The following is a 23,511-nucleotide window of genomic DNA, read 5'->3' on the forward strand; positions in this document are numbered from 1 at the left end:
TTTACAAGGAATGACCCTGCATGAAGGAAAGGAATGTGACAAAAGAATTGTACATGGGCAGTTTTTTCGCAGTCTTGCAGAAAATGTACGGAGTCGTTTGTTTTCTACAGGAGGTTCTGCTGCTGCTCACAACAAAGTTGCGTACGAGAAGCTAATAAGCGAACTCAAAGTTTTGTACAAGCAGTACTGGCCAGATGAGTTACCACCTATGTATGGAGAAAGTGAGATAGAGTCTCTGTCTGAAAGATTTGACATTGGTGATACTCATCAAACCATTCGGGTTTACAGGGAACATAGGGAGACGGGGTGAAAAGAAGGTAATAGACACTACAAGGAACTTTTGACAGCTGTGAACACTATTGCTATCTCCACTGCTGAGTGTGAACGAGGGTTTTCACAAATGAATCTTGTCTGCACATCAACAAGAGCATCCCTGCATACTGACACCATTTCATCCTTATTATTTATTAATCTTGTTGGCCCACCATTGAAGAAGTTCAACCCCATCCCCTATGTCAATTCATGGATTGCAAAAGGACGAAGAGCTGCTGATGACCCTAGGAGTAAGGAATGAAAAGAGGACATGTCCAGGTCAGATTTAGACATTGTATGGGCTTTTATGAGCGAATAGAGACAGCTGTGCATACTATTGCACGTAATTATTTTATATTTTATCTATTTGTACTTTATTTAGTAACTGCTATTTGCATTTGTTTGTTTTGTTCATATATTGCAATTTGCACTTTACTATAGCAGCTTAGCCATGGTGATCCCAACCAGCTTTTGGCAAAGTTGTAATAGAATCTGGAATTATCATGACATTTTGTGAAATGTTATATAGAATTTTTTGCCATGTTAGGCTAACTACTGTGTCTGGCAGAATGTTAATTACCTCAAACAAACACAACATTTAAATAGCTTCTGACAGTCTACTTAATTGATATAGATTAAATGCCTTCACTACCTCCTTTTCTGAGTTTAAAATGAAAGCCAAACATGGCACCTTGTACTTTCTTGTTTGGTTCTGTTCTATATCCAATGTGTTTATTTATTCTTAGTGTGTTTATTTATTATTTATTCAGTGTGAGGTTAAATAAAAAAGTGTTTTTGAGGATGTCTCAGATTTTTAATACTGCAACATCTGTTAACTTTCATTCAATGAAACCTAATGTTTTAAATACAGTCTATTATTTTTCCTAGTGTACGTCAAAACAGAAAGATACTCTCACTGTGAGTCTCCCAAGAGACCCCAGCTCCACTCAGAGCCATTTGGGAAACAGGGCGGTGGGAGGGGGTGGCGGTGTTAGGGGGTGGACGGTGGGGGGTCATTCTACAAAATTGACAAATAAGATAACATCCACAGGTTTGCAACAATTTTATCAAATGCATTATCACTTCGAGGACAGCAAGCATGGTCCAGATGTCTAACAAGTGTGGTCTAGAACTTAGAAGTGTGTTCAAATGCACTCTTTTGCCTCTGGGGTTGCCGGAATGCTGGAACCACTACACATACCTCCATAACAAGTGTTTTCCAACTTTAAAGCATTATACTTTCTCAACCCATGTGTGCCCTTCCCCATCCATCCCACTACTAGCCTGTGCCAGCAGTTGCAGCAGCACCAAACATGTGACATGGAGCAGCAGCAGTGTGATGGGCTGGTGGTGGGCTGATATAGGTCTAGCACTGAACTGGTGCAGGTTGAGCGCGCACTGCGGGCGGCGCCACGCCGGGCATTATGGGGCCGATATTTTTTGGGCACTGGCACTTATTTTGTTTAACAAATTAAGCACTGCACTTGGTGTATGGAAGTTTAATATGTAGCCAGTTTATGCATACTTCCCAACATGACCCATTCTAATCTGTAGCTGCTTATCAAGTCTTGGTTTCTTCTTTGCATTCTGTAACTTGTAATACCAACTCTCCCATTACACAACTTGGACTACAAGCCCGAGAATGCAACAAAAAAAACAGACTGGACTTGAAGATTCAAACGTGTCACATTTATTTCAAATGAATAATAGAAAATGCAGAGCGTTTAAAAATATTTCTTTTTAGGAGCATTTTCACTAAAGTTAAGAAATGCATATATGCGTTTACAGCAGCACTGAGTGTAACTTCTTTGTAAAAGAAAAAAAAGCAGATGCAATATATTTCTACAACCTTTTTAAGTTAAGTGCCACTTAGAGTGTGGAAGTTTAATATCTTGACAGTACATGCATACTTGCTAACATGACCCATGCCAATCCATAGCTGCTTATCCAGTCCTTGTTTTTTCTCTGCATTCTGGAATTTGTAGTCCAGGTTTTCTAATGGAAAAAGTGCAACTACAACTCCCAGAATGCAAAGAAAAAAAAACAAGACTTCATAACTAGCCACCTCAGACACCAGCACCCAAGATCTCATAAAAGACAAATCTTGGTGCATGAGCATCCAGGCTGCTATGCTCAATAAAATTGAACTCCTGCAGAATAAAATCAAATCCTACTTTGCTTCATTACCCAAATCTGAACTGCCCACACCACCATCCGACAACCCCCACTCCACAAAGGAAAAGACTCTCTTCACCTTCAGAGATGTGTCTGAATCAGAAGTACTAGCCATCCTGAAAAACAAAAAACCTACCAATTTTAAGGGTGACGTCTGCCTGGCCGATCTCATCAAAGATTGCACAGACGCTCTAACACCCCTCCTGACAGCATTCATAAATGCCTCTTTCACCTCCAACACTGTCCCATCATGCCTGAAGGCGGCCTGGGTTTGTCCCCTCCTGAAGAAACCTTCCTTAGACCCGGCTTCGCCAAACAACTACAGACTCATCACCACTATGCCCTTTCTATTACAAATCCTTGACAAAGCTGCTTACAATCAAATCCAAATCTTTCTGGAATCTAACAACATCCTAGGGAACAGAAATTCAGGTTTCGCCTTGGTCACGGGACTGAAACTGCCCTTTGGACCTTGAGAAACAACTAGGCGAAATAACGGATGAAGGAAAGCCTGCGCTTCTCCTCCTTCTTGACCTGTCTGCAGCGTTCGACTTGGTGGACCAACTAACACTCAGCAGTCAACTCATCAACTCAGCCTTCAAGGGAGAGCTATGGAGGTATTCTCAGAGCAGGATTGTGTTGCTCCCACCACCATACACTGCAAATTCCTACAGGGCTCATGCACATCTCCTACACTGTATAATCTATTTACCCTACCACTCTTCAACAAACTGGAAAATCTCGGCTAAGCATACACAAACAATGCCAACGATACCCAGGTTCTCCTTCCCCTCACTGGCTTGTATGAAACAGATGCAGACGCACTATGCAAAATCTTCTCCACCATCCAAGAATGGATGGCAGCCAGGGGTTTATGCCTCAATGTGGATAAAAACAAGCTCTTAATAGTATGCCCCAAGGAAACGCCCAACAAGCTTGTCAAACAGTACAACTCCTTTAGCATTGACAACTCTATAATTCCTGTCTCGGCAGCAGTCAAAACCCTTGAGGTGTACATTGACTTCACGCTCTCAATGACACGCCAAGTCAGCGCTATTGCATCGTCAGGCTCCTTCACAACTAAAGTAATAAACGCGGTCAAACCATACTTATCATCGAAAATGTGCCTCTCTATAGCCAGAGCCACAATTGGAGCCAAATTAGACTACTGTAACGTCTTATTTGCAGGCACCTCTTCCAAAAACCTGAACAGACTCCAAGTCATCCAAAATAATGCATGTAGGGCTGCTATCAGTATACCCAAAAGAGAGCACATTGCCTGCGCCAGACAAAGGATACTATTCAAGACACTGTCCGTAACGCACAAATGCCTCTCACTCTCAGCACCCCTGTATCTTGCAGAAGAAATTACCAGGGGGACATCATGCAGACCCATAAGGTCTTACCACTTAAACCAGCTTAAAGTCCCCACCTTCAAATGGGCCAAAGCACGCAGGGCATGCTTCACGTTCCTTGCTCCCAAGCACTGGAACGTCCTCCCCACGACACTTTGAAATGAAACATCCTATCTAGCATTCTGTAAATCGCTCAAGACTAAACTCTTCAACTACTTCACCCAGCACCCTCTGCCCACTCACTCTCTAGGAACTCCCCTGCCCTTGCTTGCTTTCTGCTTTCTGTCTGGTACCTCACTCGTATTGCCTGTAATTCAGCACATTTTGCCATCTCCTATTATTGTACTGCTCACCTGTCTGTATCTCGGCACCCCTTCTGTCTTTTGTCATTGTACTGCTCACCCGTCTGGCAACAGGTTCAATGTAACCAAGAACCACAGACAGGTGCTCTTGTCTTCTTCTGTGTAACAAAGTAAGCACTATTGTAACAGCGCCACAATGCCCCACGGCCGCTTTTTGTGCTTTATAAATGCAAATAACCAAATAAATACAAATAAATGAGCACTTACATATTCGAATGGATCAGGTTGGCAAGTATGCATGTACTGCCAAACTCCTGCACACCAACTGCCACTTAAAATTGTGCTACACATCTTTTCCAACTGTTTTTCTTTTCTTTTACAAAAAAGTTACACACAGAGTTGCTATATATGCGCGTTTGCATTTTTTTTAGTTTCATGAAAATGCTCCTAAAAAGAATCATTTTTAACCAGTCAGCATTTTCCATTTTTGATTCCACATAAAAGTCACACTTTCCAACCTCACTCATTACATTTCTTATACTGCCACCATTCTTCACCTGCTCACACATATGCATATGCTGCCAAAGTATCTGTATACAACACTTCACCTTACCTATAAAGTACTCTTTCCCAACCTCAATTATAATACACCAAACACTGCTGTAACTACAATCCACCATTGCATTACCACTAGGCCACAGTTTCATATTCTTTTTAAAAAAACTGCAACATATTACAAATACTTAACACCACAAACACAGCACTATTTGTATTAAAATCACCAGCAGAAAAATAATCTAGATTTGCACCTTTTCTCACACCCATGTTCAACCTGTTCCTTCTAATGTGCCAAACAGCACTACTCATACTCCAATTGTTTTAACAACATAGTTAACACACTTTCATACACCACCCTTAACACAACTTTATTAACTCTTTTCCCAACAACTCCTTCTACCTTCATAAATAAAAACCTTGCTTACTAAAAGTACTTCACCATTACCAAATATACCCACTACATTTCTTTTACAATTCCAGGGAAACAAAAGATTGCCAAAGCCTGCTACTGAAAAAAGTACACTCTTCTCAACCTACAAAGTAAGAACATTAATATAGCATGCATATCTTTCTAATTGTAACAATGTATTTTCACTATATATTAGTCTTGAGGATTCTTTTCGATTCAACATTTATTTCAGTCTTACTAATTATATTGCAACATTCACACTCTTTCTATTCCTATCTAAACACCACCATTATAACAACCACTATTTTCCTCACAATATCGTAATGTCCCAACTTATTCAATCACACCACCATTCCCTTACGCACTAACCCAAGCCCATCACACCTGTAAAGACACTTACTCTTACAACCTTCTGACCTACAACTATCATCCCAATATGCAATCACACAGAACTCTATTCAACTCTACAATCACACCCACACACTCATCCACAATACATGAATATACATTCCACAACTTTCATACCCAAACTTTCTTTCTTCCTAACAGACAGAACAGAATGCCTACTAAAAAGCAACTCTGTAGAAAGCAAATACAAAACAGAGCAGATAAGAATAAAAGCAAGCCATATAGTCATCCACCTCTAAAACTATTTATAGAAAACATTAAAACAAAACAGCCTCACTCAACAAAACTAAACCAATGACCACTAAAAAAGTAAGACCCATCTTCAAAAAACTAAAAGTAAAAAAAAGATGTACAGACAAAAGCAGACCTACTAATGAACCTAATACTCTATATACCAATGTTAACATAGCCACAATAAAGCAGTCCCAAAAAATAATTTTACAAAAAATATTCCACCGTAGAGTTCTTCACAATCTTATGAAGACAGCAGAAAAGTCACAATCTACCCTAGAAAACTACAGCAGAGGACTTATCATCAAACCTCTAATTGACCGTGCATTTCTACTAAAGAGAAATGTGTTTATATTGATTTCAACCAGAATGAAACAACTAACTAAATGAATCAATAAATTACACAAGCAGCACAGAACCATATTTCAGTGAAGAGTCTTCTAAACAAGAACAACAAAAAACAATTGCCATAGACAGTAATGGCCAAGGGAATGACATAGGAGGCAGTACCATTGTGGCAAATGAAACCCTTTTTGAAAAAACGTCCCAAACAGACTTTCAACCAAAAGTTGCTTTCACCCAAACAAACTGTCCAGTATTTAAATGGACATGCAGCTCAATGTGTAATGTAAACCAACAATCCTTAAAATCTTTCCAACAATTCCTCAATAACTATGTGAAACTGAAAGACAAAAGTAAAATGAAAACTTTACAAACCATGGACTCTTGTCCAGGGAGCAGCCACACTGGACTTCAAGGACATTCATTAGCTTGCATTTCAAGAACCGCTTGCAAAAGCACCTTCCACCACATCAAAATCCGCTATACGTAATCTTGTGCGTAGGCTATACTATTCAAAATGTCCTGCTCTAGAACTGCACAATTTCAATAACATTATCCTACATGGAACAGCCAATGAACTCCTTCGAGAAACAAGAGCACATCCAAAGTAAATACTTTTTCAGTCAATTCAGAAAACATTAGCGAAAACCTCACAAACACCAACCTCCTAACAAGCACATACAAACAAGAAATGGCTATGTTTCCAAACAGATCTAGTACATATGGGCTACATACATAGAGGGCAGTGAGGAATCCCAGTGATTCCAATTAGATTTAAATCTAACAGCAGAAAATAAATACAAAATAACGGACCCCTCAATAATTTGCACGTACTGCAATACAAAGTTGGACAATAATCAAATGCCATCACGTGCTATCACTAATAACACAGAAATATTGCCACTTCCAAAGTCTATCCAACAGCTTAACTTGTATAAGAGCATTATAAAACAAACAATACACCCATTTCAAGCTATAAAATGCTTTCAACTAAAAACAGCCACATTTCCTCCATGTGAGTTACTAAAAGGCATCTGTGGCAAAGTAATATATTTGCCATTAGATTTTAAAAAACATTTAGAAATTCTAGGATTACAAAGGCCTATAGATACTAGTTAATGGTGTACCAACAAAAGACAAAAACATTTGGCAAGAACTAGTCGACTTAAACAAAGTTAGGCAAGCCTTGCAATATCTGAAAGAATGAATACTGCAAAGATATAAACATAGAGGAAAACATAAGAGAAGTCCCAAAATAATTCAAGATTCACCAGCAACTTGCCAATTTGAATGTGTAGATCCTGTTATTGCATCCAACATTTTAGACCAGTATACAATTCACCCACTACATACCAAAGACACCATTGAAGATGCATTAGAAACATATCAAATGCGTGAAGCAAAAGGATCTCCAATGAGCATATGGGAAAAAACTGTGGCAGCACGTTTTTTTCCACAATTCTTTCCTACAGGAAAAATGAGGAAGATATGATGAAAGATCCACACAAATTAGTACATCAGCCTATCGCTCTTTACATATGTATACTGAAGACCCCAGATTCAGACAAAATGTAGAATACATTTTACACCTCCTGTTTGAAAATTAACTAGCAACTCTATGTTATGGAGTTGCACACACATTAAAAACAGGCTCTAATTTTTTAAACATGTCTGCTACCCAACTGCTTAAAAGACAAAGATGAAGTTTTGCGGTCAAGTATCACAGATTTCTTGACAAACATGCGTGGCACAAAAGAATACTTGTTCTGATGTCACGCTGATTTATGTTGTATGCTAAGGAACCTTGGGCCACTCACATGGTTTGTTACTTTAAGTTGTGCAGAGTACGCATGGGATGACTTGAACACATTGTTACACAATGCAAACCAAAATAAAGATGGAATAGATATAAAAACACTCTTTACCCTGTCAATGTATCAAGGTAGTCTCACCATCGCTTCATTCTCATGCTGCACTTCATCTTCAATAAAACTACTCCTCCACTGGGAAAAAGTGCAACTCTTCTTTGGAAGAAAAGAATATCAATCCAGAGGAATACCACACATCCACATGCTTTTGTGGATAAAAGAAGCTCCCAAATTTTTCAGTGACAGTGATGACACTGTTCTACAGTTTATTTAAAAATACTTTACCTGCGACAACCCTTGAGAAAGCACACATAGTGACCTATGTACAAAAATCTTACGCTTCCAAAACCATGTGTGGCAAACACTGCTGACATAGATATAAAAACAAGGATAACAACTATACTAAATGTTGCTTTGGATTCCCTAGACCAGTTTGCAAAAAAGGACAAGTAAATAGCTTGATGTCTTCTGTCAGACAAGGTGTAAAAGGCAACTCCCATATAACACTTACAATATTAAAAGGGACAAATCATACAACCACATCAATGATTACAATGCAATCATTGCCCTCTTGTGGGATGCAAATGTAGACATACAATACATTGCAAACAATTCCACTGAATTTGCAAGCTATGTCACAGCCTATGTCACCAAAGCTGAGAAAATAGAGCTAAAAGACCTTTGGGACGACACTATCACAAACATTTTACAGCTTTGGTATAAACATGCTCTTCCATAAATAATACGGGTGCTACAAAGCTGCAGACCGTTTAACAGGTACAGCCTCATATGGCAAATCTGAACACATTTTCTGGCTAAACCTTGGTCCAGCTTAATCCCGAAAAAGAGTACTGAAATCCTACCAAGAGATAGAAACAATAGCCACAAATGATCCCAACAGCCAGGACATTTAAACAACAATTTATTGAATTGACACATACTACCCAAACAGAAGTACTGCTTTGGAAAACATGTGCTTGTATGACATAGCCCAAAAGTACTCCTACAAAAACAATGTCACACTAGATGACACAACTAGCAAATATTCAGACTCAACTTGTGAAATTTACCAAACTCAGCCTAATTAATCATATACAGTTATCATTCAAATCTCTGCAACATAGACAACATTATTACATGTCCCTACTGTAACAGTTTAAACCTTGGAGAAAAGAAGAATTATTAGGTGACTTTGGGCCTCATTACAAGTTTGCCAGTCCGGAAACTATGGTACCGGTAAACTTGCCGGTACCGTAGTTCCCAGACTGGCAAACTATGAGTTGTGCTCACGGGGTGCCTTTCTGCCCGCCAGGTCTGACCAGGTGGGCAGATCGGCACCCGCGAGCACAGCATGTTGGATGGATTATGAACGGTGCCGGTGCATCCGGCTTCCCCATTCCCTTTGGGCTCTACGGGGCTCAAATGGGAATGGGAAATTATTTTTCCCGGCGCTCAGTAATGGGCAAATACCAGGTCAGGCAAGGCCGTAATGACCCGGTAATTGTCCTTTTCTGGGCGCTGGAAAAAATAAAATACCAGCGGCAGCTGTGCCTGTATTACAGACACGGCTACCGCCAGTCTCGTGATGAGGCCTGACACATTTGAAGCTGCATTCAAAGCAAATTAAAACAGTATAACAAATATCAGTTTCAAACAATACAAAGAAATGTTGGACAATGAACACCAACAAGAGGAAGAAATTGAAGCTTAACTACATAAAGACACTCCTGAGGGCAGTCAATCTTCCCTTCAAAACCACTTGGAGAACCACCAATTCTAAATGTAGCAGAATAAGCCATGACTGAGGTAGATCATATCATGTATCACTCTAAACAATCTGGTTAAATGTTCTTAATTCAAATTATCAGTACATTTCTTCAAAAAACCTAACAGACAACTACCTTTCTGCTGTTGTAACAGCCCCCACCGGTTTAGCTGCCTACAAAGTAGGAGGTGTAACTTCCACCGACTACTGCTCCTCCCAGTAGAACACCAAAACAAATTAGAATACTACAAATTATCAGCAAAAGCTGCTACTGAAATATGCAGAATTCTGAAATAAATGAAAGTCCTCCTGATAGATGAAGTAAGCATGGTTTCCAACCTCATGTTGGCCATCATCACATAACTTTATTTCAGCGAAAGCCATAAAGCTTTACATGCAAAAACAGACATATAAATTCAAGCATAGACACCCCAGATACATTTCCCAATTACTCATTCAGATTAGGACAAAAGAAGCTAGCTTTAAATTTGGTAACCTCAGTAATGACTCATATGGACCATGGTCATCCCAATAGAGCTTGGGGTGGGCACAATAGATCTCGATGGCTTTAGTGGACAGTAATCCATGGGGTTCTTCTCCGGAAAACTTTGTTCGAGGGTCTGTTCCCTAAAGGGACATCGTTCACTCCTGAAAGCACAGTCCATTTTGATGTTTTTCCGCAAACCTGGAGGCTAAGTTCTATTATAGAGTTCAACAGTGGTTGGCATCTCCTGTTGAAATTCAGTAGGCCCTCAGCCAAACCATTGTCTATGATAGAGTCATATACATCTGTTCCCTGTCCATGAATCCTAGTGCATCATTAAATTAGCTCCCTTGTGATGGATAGGCACCCCTCACCAACCAGATACAGTAAATTCACTTGTTTAACAGGGCATTGTTGGGCTTGAGCTGGTTCAGGGCCAATTTAGGGACCTTGTGGAGGTAGATTGACCCCCCTGCCCATGAATCAGTGGGCCCTCTACTGTTAACTTGCAACATACAGAGAGCTTGGCCCAATTGTGGCCCTTCCAGGTGTGATAGTTGCCCCGGGTATCCCTGCTGACTTGGGATCCAGGGAGTGCTTCAACAGTAAGGGTTTGGGAGGGTGATAAATATTCATACCAGGGAAGGGTGTTTTAATCTATATCGGGTAGTCCCTCATTGCCCACTGGTTTAGTTGTTGAAAGAATACTAGTTTTGAAATCACTGTTCAGGCCATTAGCCCCTTGGAAAGCACTGATGGTATTTTGACCTGTTTCAGACACAGATGGGCCAGTTACCTCTGTTTTAACTGCGTCCCTTCCTGAGTGACCCTGGCCAGTCACTTTCCCCTCATTACCCATGTCTCTGCCGCTAACAACCAGTTCAATTAGGTATATAACTAGTATTTTGAGGTTCAAAGTTTCAGCCAACACCATACTGCTTTGGCAAGTGCTCGGTGATCCCCCTCCCCTTCTGAGGGGTTAAGGTTGAGATTAGTCACTTGCTCACAGGAATTGTGGTTGGTCGTGCACGCAGTCTCTGAGTGCCCCCGCTGGTACAGTTTTCTGCCGTTCCTCTAACCTCCGTCATAGGAGTTTCTTTACCTGCAGATGAACCTTTGCAAAACACCTTTGGGCACGGATTTAACTTGGACGTGATTTTTGGATAAATGAACTCCTCATGGGAAGACTACTTCCCGTATGGTGTATTCCTCCTGCTCTGTGTTATTACATTACAAGAGGCAGTCAGGTTTCAGCTACTCTCCTGCTCAGGGTGACTAATGGCCTGGGTGGGTAGGGCTTCAAAGGCCACGGACATGGTACAGTTGCAGGTAATCGAAGTAATGCGAGACTCAGAGTCGAGATCAATATCTCCTCCTAGTGGAGCAGCCGTGGACTTTGACAGCTTCACTGTTAGCCGATTTCCAAACCTTCATCGACTAGGCATATGAAACTACTGTTTTCAGGTTTGTTCGAGCCAGTAAGGACCTGGACAGCAGTTGCCCCTCTTCCCCACAGATCAAAACTGAGGGGGTCAATGGACGGGCCCAACAAACTTTTGATTTTGCTGATGTGGGAATGAACATTTTCCGAGGGACCTGTAAAGTTAGCTAGATTGGGCTCAGTTAACAATAAATCTGCTGCTGGGATTTTCATCTTTACCAATAAGTTTTTAATTTTTTCTATGGGAGCCGGCGCTGGTGCTAGGGTCAGTGTCATATCAGTAATGTCATGTGCCTCAGGGAGTGACATGGCCAGTGTGATTTCTATAATTCAAAATGGAATCAAGTTGGAGACAAATTAAATATAAGGTTAGGAACTGTGGAAGGCAATTCCTGCGGGAGACTACTAGGGCAGTAGATGCAGCACAGCTAAATGATGGGGTTGGCATGTGTTGGCTCTCACATGGCTTCTGCTTATCCTCGCTCTATTTCCCCGGATCTGCAGAGAGGTTCCCACAGCGGTTCCAGAGAGCATCCAGTGTCGACACAAAGACCATGCTTGTGAGCAACTCCCTGCAAGAGCGCACCTTCCTCACCCTGGGTCCCACAGGTCTCGGCCCTGTGGGTGCCGCCGGCAAGATTTACTGGTGACATGGCTTCAAAAATATGGTGTCCCTCGAGTGCAGACTCAGACCAGCAAACTGGACGTGACTCCTACGCCCTCGATCACGTGGGCTTCAGCCCTGCGGATGCCACCAGCGAACTTTACTGGCGAGGAGGCATGGCTTCAAAAATATGGTGGCCCTCCAGGGCATACCCAGACCAGCAAACGGCGCATGACTCCTATCCACTTGATCCCACGGGCTTCGGCCCTGCGGGTGCTTCAACAAGTTTTACTGGCGAGGGTGCATGGCTTAAAGAAATGGTCCCACTCCAGGGCAGATCCAGACCAGCAAAGGGATGCAACTCTTGCACCCTTGATCCTGCAGGCTTTAATTCACCTCAGAACAAAAATGTCCTAAAAACCAACTACAAAGAACTGTTTGGAGGAAAACACGTTATTATTTTCAGAGACCTCCTACAGTTAACACCAGTAAAAGGTCAACACATTTTCAAAACATTAGGACACAAACAATGCCGTAAATCATTGGCCAGCATCGGAAATGCAAATCTCTGGCAACAATTCCACTACTGAGAACTAACTCAAAACATGCGTCAGTCTGCAGATCTCACCTATGCGAACATTTTAAAAAAGCATTAGTACTGGTCTGTTTACTAAAGATGGTAATCCATCTTAAATACTAGACTAATCCATGAGCTATATGGATGAAACACATCTGCTCCTGATATCATGGAACAAATAAATAAACAAAATATAAAATGTATGTCCTTAATGCCAACCCTTGCAAGCTGTAGTCAATTCAACGAGACAATGTTGAAAAAAGAAATGCATCACATACTACACATCAGCTCCACAGACAAACAAGAAGTGCACAACATGACACTCCCTATGTGTCTATATATAACACAAAGGACTGATTTGGGTATTCCAACTGTGGGTTGCCCAAAAGCTAGTCACACTAGAAACTCACAGTTTTTATTCAAATTAATAGGGATGGATGCATCTCTCTTGCTAAGCTCATAATTGCAAGTAGGTACTCTTCATTGTGTTTAAAAGACACAAAAAGCCGGTCCCGACTCTGTGTGTCTGCCATTATTGGTAGCAATATCTCAAATGTTTAATATGCTTTCTCCGTTAGGTAGTTGCAGAACTGTATATTAAAAGGCTGGAGAAGTTGTATTAGATTCTCCAGTAGGTTCCTCTTCTGCATCTGAGCAGTGAAGAAATGTATAGGTTCCTTGACAATTATGAGGATCCTAGGGAGGGGAGAAGCCTGCCTGTACTAGTTACTAAAGCACTAGGTCAGGTCTTCCTATAGCCGACCGGTTTCTGTGGTAAATCAGTAGTTACACCACATTCATCAGGGCTTGTGGAGGTGCTCAATTGGATTCCTCCTAATTATGATGGGCAGCTTGGTCTGCATAATTCATGGTCCTCTCCCTGTAAGGATGACAGGAGGGAGTGGGGAAGAGAGAAGAGGGGGGACAGGTTAAAAAGATATAAACCTAACCTCCCGGTAGATCTGTTACATGAAAACATTCTTGAGCATAACTGCACAGGCTAAAGTATAAAAGGAAGGGTGCTTACCCTGTCCGGGTGGAAATGAATTCTGTACATGGGTGGGTGAGGCGACCTGGGACCTAGGAGCCAAAGTAATTATTAGTACTAGGTTACAGTATATGCTAACAAATATGAGCAAACAGTGTGAGTTGACACTGTGTATGTTATTTTACACATTTAAATAACCAATAATTGCCTCAATGGTGGGTGCATGTGGCCGCACAGCGGCGTGCCACATCCCTTTCTCAATGTTCGCGTATTGCCCCCGCGGCCTGTGCCGTGTGCGTCCGCTTATGTCAAAGCTGGCGGCTGCTGGTGGTGAGCGGCTTACCTGCTCGCTTTCGTCTCTGTGGAGGTCTGGCGGTCTGCGCGCGGAGTGTTTTCTACGCCGCTGACCGCCAGGTCTCTTTTTGTTTACTGTTGTCATGACGCCGCCGTGTGGTGCACGCGCGGGGTCCTGGGACAATGGCCGCCCGCGTGTGTCTACGGGCGGCCATTTTGGAGTCAGGCTATCTGGGCCGTGTATGAGATGCCGGGTTGTGCTGGGGGTTATAAGGGTATTGTGACACTGCTGCCTCAAAATACCTAAGAATCTTGGGAATACCAGTCAGTAAGTAATAAGTAATAAAGCACTCATTGTGTTCTGCATATGACTGAAGCCATTGCATAGTGTCTCGTGTTCTTAACGGGGCGAATAGATGTTATTTCGCTAGTTACGTGCTGTGTCTGGTGGGTGGTGAAGTGTTACCCAAGCAAAGCCACCAGTTCGACATGCTCGTGCCCATACCCCACAGTTCATTTAACACCCCTTTTAATGGGCTAGACCATTTTTCACATGGTTGCGAGGGTTTGCCAACTGGTTGGTTTGTTTAGTCCGATTTTGTCTGTCTTCAAACGGAAAATCCAAAGTTGTTCTCTTTTATAGTAGATCGTGGATATTCCCCCTCTTATGGGTGTAACCATTTTCTCAATGATTGACCAGGTGAAATCTGCTGGGTTATGTTGCTGTTCAATAAAATCCGAAAAAACTGGTAAAACAAGCCAGAAAAAGAGCAACCACTCTTGAACACCACATCAAAGAAAAAACACATGCTGAGCAAATAACTGGGGTACTGAGCTACTCACCCCTCACCAATAAAATTAAGAAAGAGGTCTTGAAACTCTGGCCGATTCTGAATGTCGGCCCCTCAAGGCTGGACACCCCCAGATTTGCCATCACAAGACGGAAGAACCTGAGAGACTCCCTAGTTCACTCATATAAAGACCCCACCCCCAGAACCAACACACTGTGGAATATGGCCCAAGCCACAGGCCACACACCCTGTGGATCATGTAGTGCATGTTCGAGCACCAAAAGATCGACCAGCATTGAGATTGGCTGACACTTTCCATGGATGCAAAAGACTCTCACGAACTGCAACAGCTGTAATGTGATTTATATCATAACATGTCCATGTGCCAAACGATATGTAGGAATGACAACAAGACCAGTCAGAACACGACTTGCTGAGCACCGCTCCTGCATACATACAAAGAAAGCAACTCCACCGATGGTGGAACACTTTATTGAACAGCAACTTAACCCAGCAGATTTCACCTGGTCAATCATTGAGAAAATAGTTACACCCATAAGAGGGGGGAATATCCACGATCTACTCTATAAAAGAGAACAACTTTGGATTTTCCGTTTGAAGACAGACAAAATTGGACTAAACGAACCAACCAGTTGGCAAACCCTTGCAACCATGTGAAAAATGGTCTAGCCCATTAAAAGGGGTGTTAAATGAACTGTGGGGTATGGGCACGAGCATTTCGAACCGGTGGCTTTGCTTGGGTAACACTTCACCACCCACCAGACACAGCACATAACTAGCGAAATAACATCTACTCGCCCCGTTAAGAACACGAGACACTATGCAATGGCTTCAGTCGTATGCGGAACACAATGAGTGCTTTATTACTTATTACTTACTGACTGGTATTCCCAAGATTCTTAGGTATTTTGAGGCAGCAGTGTCACAATACCCTTATAACCTCCTGCACAACCCGGCATCTCATACATGGCCCAGATAGCCTGACTCCAAAATGGCCGCCCGTAGACACACGCGGGCGGCCATTGTCCCAGGACCCCGCGCATGCACCACATGGCGGCGTCATGACAACAGTAAACAAAAAGAGACCTGGCGGTCAGCGGCATAGAGAACACTCCGTGCGCAGACCGCAGGCCTCCACAGAGACGAAAGTGAGCAAGTAAGCCGCTACCCACCAGAAGCCGCCCGCTTTAACATAAGCGGACGCACACGGCACAGGCTGCGGGGCAAAATATCAACATTGAAAAAGGGATGTGGCACGCCGCTGTGCGGCCACATGCACCCACCATTGAGGCAATTATTGGTTATTTAAATGCGTAAAATAACATACACAGTGTTAACCCACACTGTTTGCTCATATTTGTTAGCATATACTCTAACCTAGTACTAATAATTACTTTGGCTCCTAGGTCCCAGGTCGCCTCACCCACCCGTGTACAGAATTCATTTCCACGCGGACAGGGTAAGCACCCTTCCTTTTATACTTTAGCCTGTGCAGTTATGCCCAATAATGTTTTCATGTAACAGATCTACCAGGAGGTTAGGTTTATATCTTTTTAACCTGCCCCCCTCTTCTCTCTTCCCCACTCCCTCCTGTCATCCTTACAGGGAGAGGACCATGAATTATGCAGACCAAGCTGCCCATCATAATTAGGAGGAATCCAATTGAGCACCTCCACAAGCCCTGATAAATGTGGTGTAACTACTGATTTACCACAGAAACCGGTCGGCTATAGGGAGACCTGACCTAGTGCTTTAGTAACTAGTACAGGCGGGCTTCTCCCCTCCCTAGGATCCTCATAATTGTCAAGGAACCTATACATTTCTTCACTGCTCAGATGCAGAAGAGGAAACTACTGGAGAATCTAATACAACTTCTCCAGCCTTTTAATATACAGTTCTGCACCTACCTAACGGAGAAAGCATATTATAAATTTGAGATATTGCTACCAATAATGGCAGACACTCCCTATGTGTCAACAAGCAACAGTACGACTAAATAGCTTAGAAAAATGTATCTCCTACACAGCTGCATTAGGAAAAGTATTAACTTTGTATCTAAACTGCAGAGTAATTCTAAAGCGTAACCTTGACGTAGAACAAGGTTTAGTCAATGGAGAAATTGGTACAGTTGTTGGCTTCGAAACATATCGACAGGACAACAACATTCAGTTTGTCAACATCCACTTGACAAACTTGCAGAAGTTAAAGAATTAGGCCGCACCTTAGCACGTTTCCTTCTTTTCAAAGACATGTATGTACACAGAGAACAATTTTCTCTATCTCTTGCATATGCTGTCACTATTCACAAATCGCAAGGTCTAATCATAGATCACGCATTGATTGACATTGGCAGCACAGTCTTTAACCCCTTAAATTCTAAGGACGAGATATCTCCTTCTCAGCACTACGTTTGTAGTGCTGAAGACGAGATAGCTCGTCTTCAGCATTACTTATCTTTGGGGGGCAGACCAACCCCCTGCTGTTGCAGCAATCCTCCCGACTCCCAGGCTGGTAAGGAAAAGACTTCCCCTTCCATGTCTGAGGTTCGGGCGGTGGCCGTGATCATGTCGGTGCACGCTATGTGTGCCGACGTCATCAGGAAATTATGTTTAAATATTGCAGCTACACTTTTGCATGCTGCTCTAGCATTTCTAGCCAGATTTCCTTGAGTGAGAGCTCGTTGGAAAGGGGAGCCACTCCCCTTTCTAACAAGCCTTCCCTCAGGGAGATTGCTGGTCAATGATCATTCAATCCTCAACCAGCATTCACCACTGGTCCACCAGGGAATAGATTTTGGGGGTGGGGCCCCCACCAGGCTAAACAGCCCTCCCACCCCCACTAAAAATAAAAACAAAAAAAGGCCAAAACATTTTGCCTTCTTTGGGGGCAGATGGATGCTGTTTTGCACCCATGTGCCCCCAAGGAAGGCAACAAAAAAAGTCGAACAGGCACACTTGGGGGCATTGGGGGGCTGGCCCTGTGCCTGTGGTCCAACACCCTCAGAAATCCCCCACGGAGGGGCAGATTCTTACTGCTTCCCATTTTGCCACCCAGAAAAGGAGCAAGGGCCACTAGGCCACCAGGGATATGATCTTGGGGTGGAGGTGGGCTAATAAGCCCTCTTCCCCCACCCCAAGAAAATGGCAACCAGATGGCATAATTTTGTGTTGCCTTCTTTGGGGGCAAATTAGTGCTGTTTTGCACTCATTTGTCCCCAAGAAAGGCAAAACAATGTAGGGCAATTTTGCCAGAGCAACACTTGGGGCATCAGGGGGCTGGCCCTATGCCTGTAGGGCCAGCCCCCTCAGAACTCCCCCTTCATGGAGGGGCAGATCCTTTCTGCTTCCCTGGTGGGCACAATTGAGGGTCTGGTCCCATTTTGCCAACTCTAGGAAGCAGTAAGGAGCACTAGGCCACCAGGGAAAAGATACTGGGGTTGAGGGTCTGTTTCATGCATTGCCCGTCCCAGTACTCCTGGCCCGTTAGAGCTTTTCCCTCTGGGGAGGGGTGGAGACCCTGCAGGGGCTCACTGAGGCCATCACTGAACTGAGGTGTGGTCGATCCATGTGCGAGTCAGACACCCATGTCCGGTGCAGCACTCCCGGCCATCCTAGTGCTCTCTGGCTGGGTTGTGTTACAGCTTTTCTCTCTGGGGAGGCATGGGGACACTGCTGGGGCTCCCTGTGACTGTTGTTGAGCAGGGGAGTCAGTCAAACAATGTGCAAGGTAGACGCCGAAGTCCAGGTGCAGCACCCCTGGTCATTCTAGAGGTCTGGTGGGGCTGCATTATAGCTATTCCCTCCGGGGAGGGATGGGGACCCTATCAGGGCTCCCTGGGAATGCAGCTGGGACTTGGGACAGGCAATCGACATGGGTGACAGGCACCCAAGGCTGGGGGCACTACTCTCGGCTATCCTGGAACTCTGGCCATGCTGTGTTACAGCTTTTCCCTCCTGGGAGGAATGGGGACCTTGCTGGGACTCCATGGGACCACAGCTGGGCTGGGGGATGCGTGACACACATGGGTGACAGGCGGCGAAGGCCCGAGGCAGCAGCTCCGGCTGTCCTTCAGCTCTGGCTGTGCTGCATTGCAAAAGCGTAGCTGCGATATTTAAATATAATTTTCCCCCAGGGGAAGGATGTGGACGTTGCTGGGGCTCCCTGAAACCGTCTCTGGACTTGTCAACTGTCGACCCACATTGAAGACAGGTGCTCAAGGCTGGGGGTAGCACCTCTGGCCGCCCTGGAGCTCTGGCTAGCTGTATTAGAGCATTTCCCCCAGGGGAGGGATGGGGACCCTACCAGGGCTCCCTGGGAAAGCCGCTGGACTTGTGGATGGTCGACCCACATTGGAGACAGGCATCCAAAGCTGGGGACATCAACCCCTACTGTGCTGAAGCTCTGGCTGCGCTGCGTTACAGTTTCTCCCTCTGGGGAGGGATGGTAACCCTGACGGGGCTCTCTGAGACTGTTGTGGTCTCATTAAACCCCGGCAGGATCTGCATCCTTCCCCGGAGGGAAAAGCTGTAATGCAGCCCCTAGCCCTTGCTTCAGGATGGTCAGGGCTGCTGTCCCCAGCCTTGGGCACCTGTCTCCCTTGTTGGTCGACCGTCCACAAGTTCAGCGGCAGTCCCAGGGAGCCCTGCTAGTGTGCCAATTCCTCCCTGGAGAGAAAAGCTGCAACACAGGCAAGCCAGAACTCGAGGATGGTCGGGGTGATGTCCCCAGGCTTTGGTTACTGTCTCCCATGTTGGGCAATCATCGCCAAGACCAGCGGCGGTTCCAGTGAGCCCCAGCAGGGTGCCCATCCCTTCCCACAGGGAAAAGCTGTAAAGCAGGCCAGTCAGAGCTCCAGGACAGTTGGGTGTGCAGCCTCCAGGCTTGGACGCCTGTCTCCCGTGTTGTTCGACCATCCCCAAGTTCTGCGGCGGTCCCAGCGAACCCTGGCAGGGATCCCATACCTCCCTAGAGGGAAAACCTGTAACACAGGCCAGGCAGAACTCCAGGATGGCTGGGGTGTTTTCCCCAGCCTTTGGCGCCTGTCTCCCATATTGGGGCCACATCCCCAAGTCCAGCAGTGGAACCAATGAGCCCAGGCAGGGTCCCCACCCCTTCCCAGATTGAAAAGCTGTAACACAGGCCAGCCAGAACTCCAGGATAGTTGTGGGTGATGTCCCTGGCCTCAGACGCCTGTTTCCCATGTGGGGAGACTGTCCACAAGCACACCGATGGGGCCAGGGAGTCCCGGCAGGTTAGCAATCCCTCCCTGGAGAGAAAAGATGTAACACGGCATGGCCAGAGCTCCAGGATGGCTCGGGGGATGTCTGTGGCCTTGGGCGCCTGTCTCCCTTATTGATCGACCATCCCCAAGTTTAGCGACGGACCCAGGGAGCCCCGGCAGGGTCCCAACTTCTCCACAAAGGGAAAGAAAGCTGTAACGTAGCCCAGCCAGAGCTCTTGGAGGCCGGGGGTGCTGCCTCCAAGCTTGGTCGCCTGTCTCCCTTGTTGGGTGACCATCCCCAAGTTCAGAAGGCGGTCCCAGGGAGCCCTGGCACGGTCCCCATCACTCCCTGGAGGAAAAACCTGTAACGCAGGCCAGCCAGAACTCCAGGATGGTCGGGGGTGATGTCCCCAGCTTTTGGTGCCTGTCACCCATGTTGCGCGACCATCCTCAAGTTCAGCTGCAGTCACATGGCACACCGGCAGGGTCCCCATCCCTTCCCGGAGTGAAAAGCTGTAACGCAGGCCAACGAGAGCTCTGGGCTGTGGGTGGGTGCTGCCTCCAGGCTTGGGCACCTGTGTCCCTTGTTGGTTGACCATCCCCAAGTTCAGCGGCGGTCCCAGGGAGCCCCAGCAGGGTCCCCATCCCTCCCTGGAGGGAAAACCTGTAATGCAGGTGAGCCACAACTTCTGGGTGGTCGGGGTGATATCCCTGGCCTTTGGCACCTGTCTCCTATGTTGGGCGACCATCCCAAAGTCCAGCAGAAGTCCCTGTGAGTCCTGCCAGGGTCCCCATCCCCTCCCGGATGGAAAAGCTGTAAGGCAACCCAGCCAAAACTCCAGGATGGTCGGGGGTAATATCCTCGGCCTTTGGTGCCTGTCTCCCATGTTGGGCAACCATCCCTAAGTTCAGCAGTGGACTCAGTGAGCCCCGGCAGGGTGTCCATCCCTTCGCAGAGGGAAATTCTGTAAAGTAGCCCAGCCAGAGCTCAAGGATGGTCTAGGGTGATGCCCCTGGCCTTGGGTGGCTGTCTCCGATGTGGGTTGACTGTACCCAAATCCAGTGGTGGTTCCAGGGAGCCCCAGCAAGATCTGCGTCCTTTCCCAGAGGGAGAAGCTGCAAGACAGGCCAGCCAGAGCTCCAGGATGGCCTTGGGGACAGTCGACCCTCATGGGAGAGGGCCGGCCAAGGCCAGGGACCTCACCCTCGACCATAAGAATCTCCTCTTCCTAGGCCCTTTGGTCTACCAGTGGTTTAGCCTTTTCCCTTTGCGCCCAGGTAAGTGCACCAACACATGTGAGGTACTGTTATCATCGGGACACCTGTGGGAATGTGGGAAGGTAGGACATGTGCTGTTGCCGGCGTGTTTCGGTGGTTTATTGTTTGCAAATGCCTGGAAACTGTGTTTTTTTTTGCCACATTTTAGAGTTTGCAGGGGATTGTGGGCAATACATTTTAGGGCGATTGGCAAAAGTCAGACTCCCACGGGTGTCTTCTTTTCAGAAAAGTATGGGGTTCCCCGTTTTCCTTGGTGGCTGCAACACCTCAGGCCCAAATCACTGGGTTGTCTTGAAGGCAAAATCCAGTCTTCCCCAAGCTGTCTGATGTACTAGTGGTTTAGCCTTTTCCCTTTCTGCCCAGATAAATGCACCCACAGATGTGAGGTACTGTTTTTGTCGAGACACCTGTGGGAACATGGGAAGGTGGGACATTTCTTGTTGCCAGCATGCTTTGCTGCTTTCCAGGTGGCAAATATCTGAAAATTACGTTTTTTTCTCCACATTTTGGAGTTTGCCGGGCATAGTATGTAATAAATTCTAGGGCGATTGGCGAAAGTCAGACCTCTTTGGATTCCCCCTTGTGTCTTTTTTCAGAAATGTATGGGGTTCCACATTTTCCTTGGTAGCTGCGACACCCCAGGCCCAAATCTGTGGCTTTTCCAAAACACCAAATACCTGAAGAATTTCCCCTTCATAGTACCTTTGGTGTGCCAGTGGTTTAGCCTTTTACGTTTGCGCCCAGGTAAGTGCACTGACACATCTGAGGTACTGTTTTCGTTGGGACACCTGTGGGAACATGGGAAGGTAGGACATGTGGTGTTGCCCGCGTGTTTCAGTGGTTTCCCGGTGGCAAATTACCAAAAATTGTGTTCTTTTTGCCACTTTTTGGTGTTTGCCGTGCCTTGTGGGTAATTAATTCTAGGGCGACTGCCGAAAGTCAGACCTCTTTGGATTCCCCCCGGTGTCTTCTTTTCAGAAATGTACGGGGTTCCCCGTTTTCCTTTGTGACTGTGACAACCCAGACCCAAATCTCTGGGTTGTCCACAACACCAAATACCATAAGAATGTCCTCTTTTCCCTTTGTGCCCAGGTAAGTGCACAGACACATGTCGGGTACTATTTTTGTCCGGACACCTGTGGGAACTTAGGAAGATAGGAAATGTGTTGGTGCCCACGTGTTTCAGTGGTTTCCTGTTGGCAATTGCCTATAAATTGTGGGGTTTTCGCAAATTGTTTGTGTTTGCCAGGCCTTGTGGGTAATCATTTCTAGGGCGATTGGTGAAGGTTAGACTCCTTTGGATTTACCCGGGTGTCTGCTTTTCAGTAATGTATGGATTCCCCACTTTCCTTATTGGCTGCTACACCCACCCTAGGCCCAAATCTGTTGGTTGTCCACAACACCAAATACTATAAGAATGTCCTCTTCCTGGGCCCTTTGGTGTACCAGTTTTAATAGTCTTTTCCCTTTGTGCCCAGGTAAGTGCACCCACACATGTGAGGTACTGTTTTCATTGGGACACCTGGCAAAGCAGGACATGTGTTGTTGCCCATGTGTTTCAAGGGTTTCCTGGTGCCAATTGTCTGAAAATTCTGTATTTTTCTCCACTTTTTGGAATTTGTCAGGCCTTGTGGGTAATACATTCTAGGGCGATTGGCAAAAGTCAAACCTCTTTGGATTTTTCCGGTGTCTTCTTTTCAGAAATGTGTGGGGTTCCCCATTTTCCTTGGTGGCTGACACTCAAGGCCCAAATCTGTGGGTTGTCCACAACACCAAATACAATAGGAATGTCCTCTTCCTGTGCCCTTTTGTGTACCAGTGGTTTAGCAGCCTTTTTCATTTGTGCCCAGGTAAGTGCATGGACACATGTGAGGTACTGATATTGTCATAGGAAGGTAGGACATGTGTTGTTGCCGGCGTGTTTCAATGGTTTCCTGGTGGCAAATGTCTGGAAATTGTGTTTTCTTCTCCACTTTTTGGAGTTTGCTGGGCATTGTGGGTAATAAATTCTAGGGCGATTGGCGAAAGTCAGACCTCTTTGGATTCCCTCTGGTGTCTTCTTTTCAGAAATGTATGGGGTTCCCAGT

This window comes from Ambystoma mexicanum, chromosome 3p, assembly GCF_040938575.1.
Source record: "Ambystoma mexicanum isolate Mex_15411 chromosome 3p, UKY_AmexF1_1, whole genome shotgun sequence".
Lineage (NCBI taxonomy): Eukaryota > Metazoa > Chordata > Amphibia > Caudata > Ambystomatidae > Ambystoma > Ambystoma mexicanum.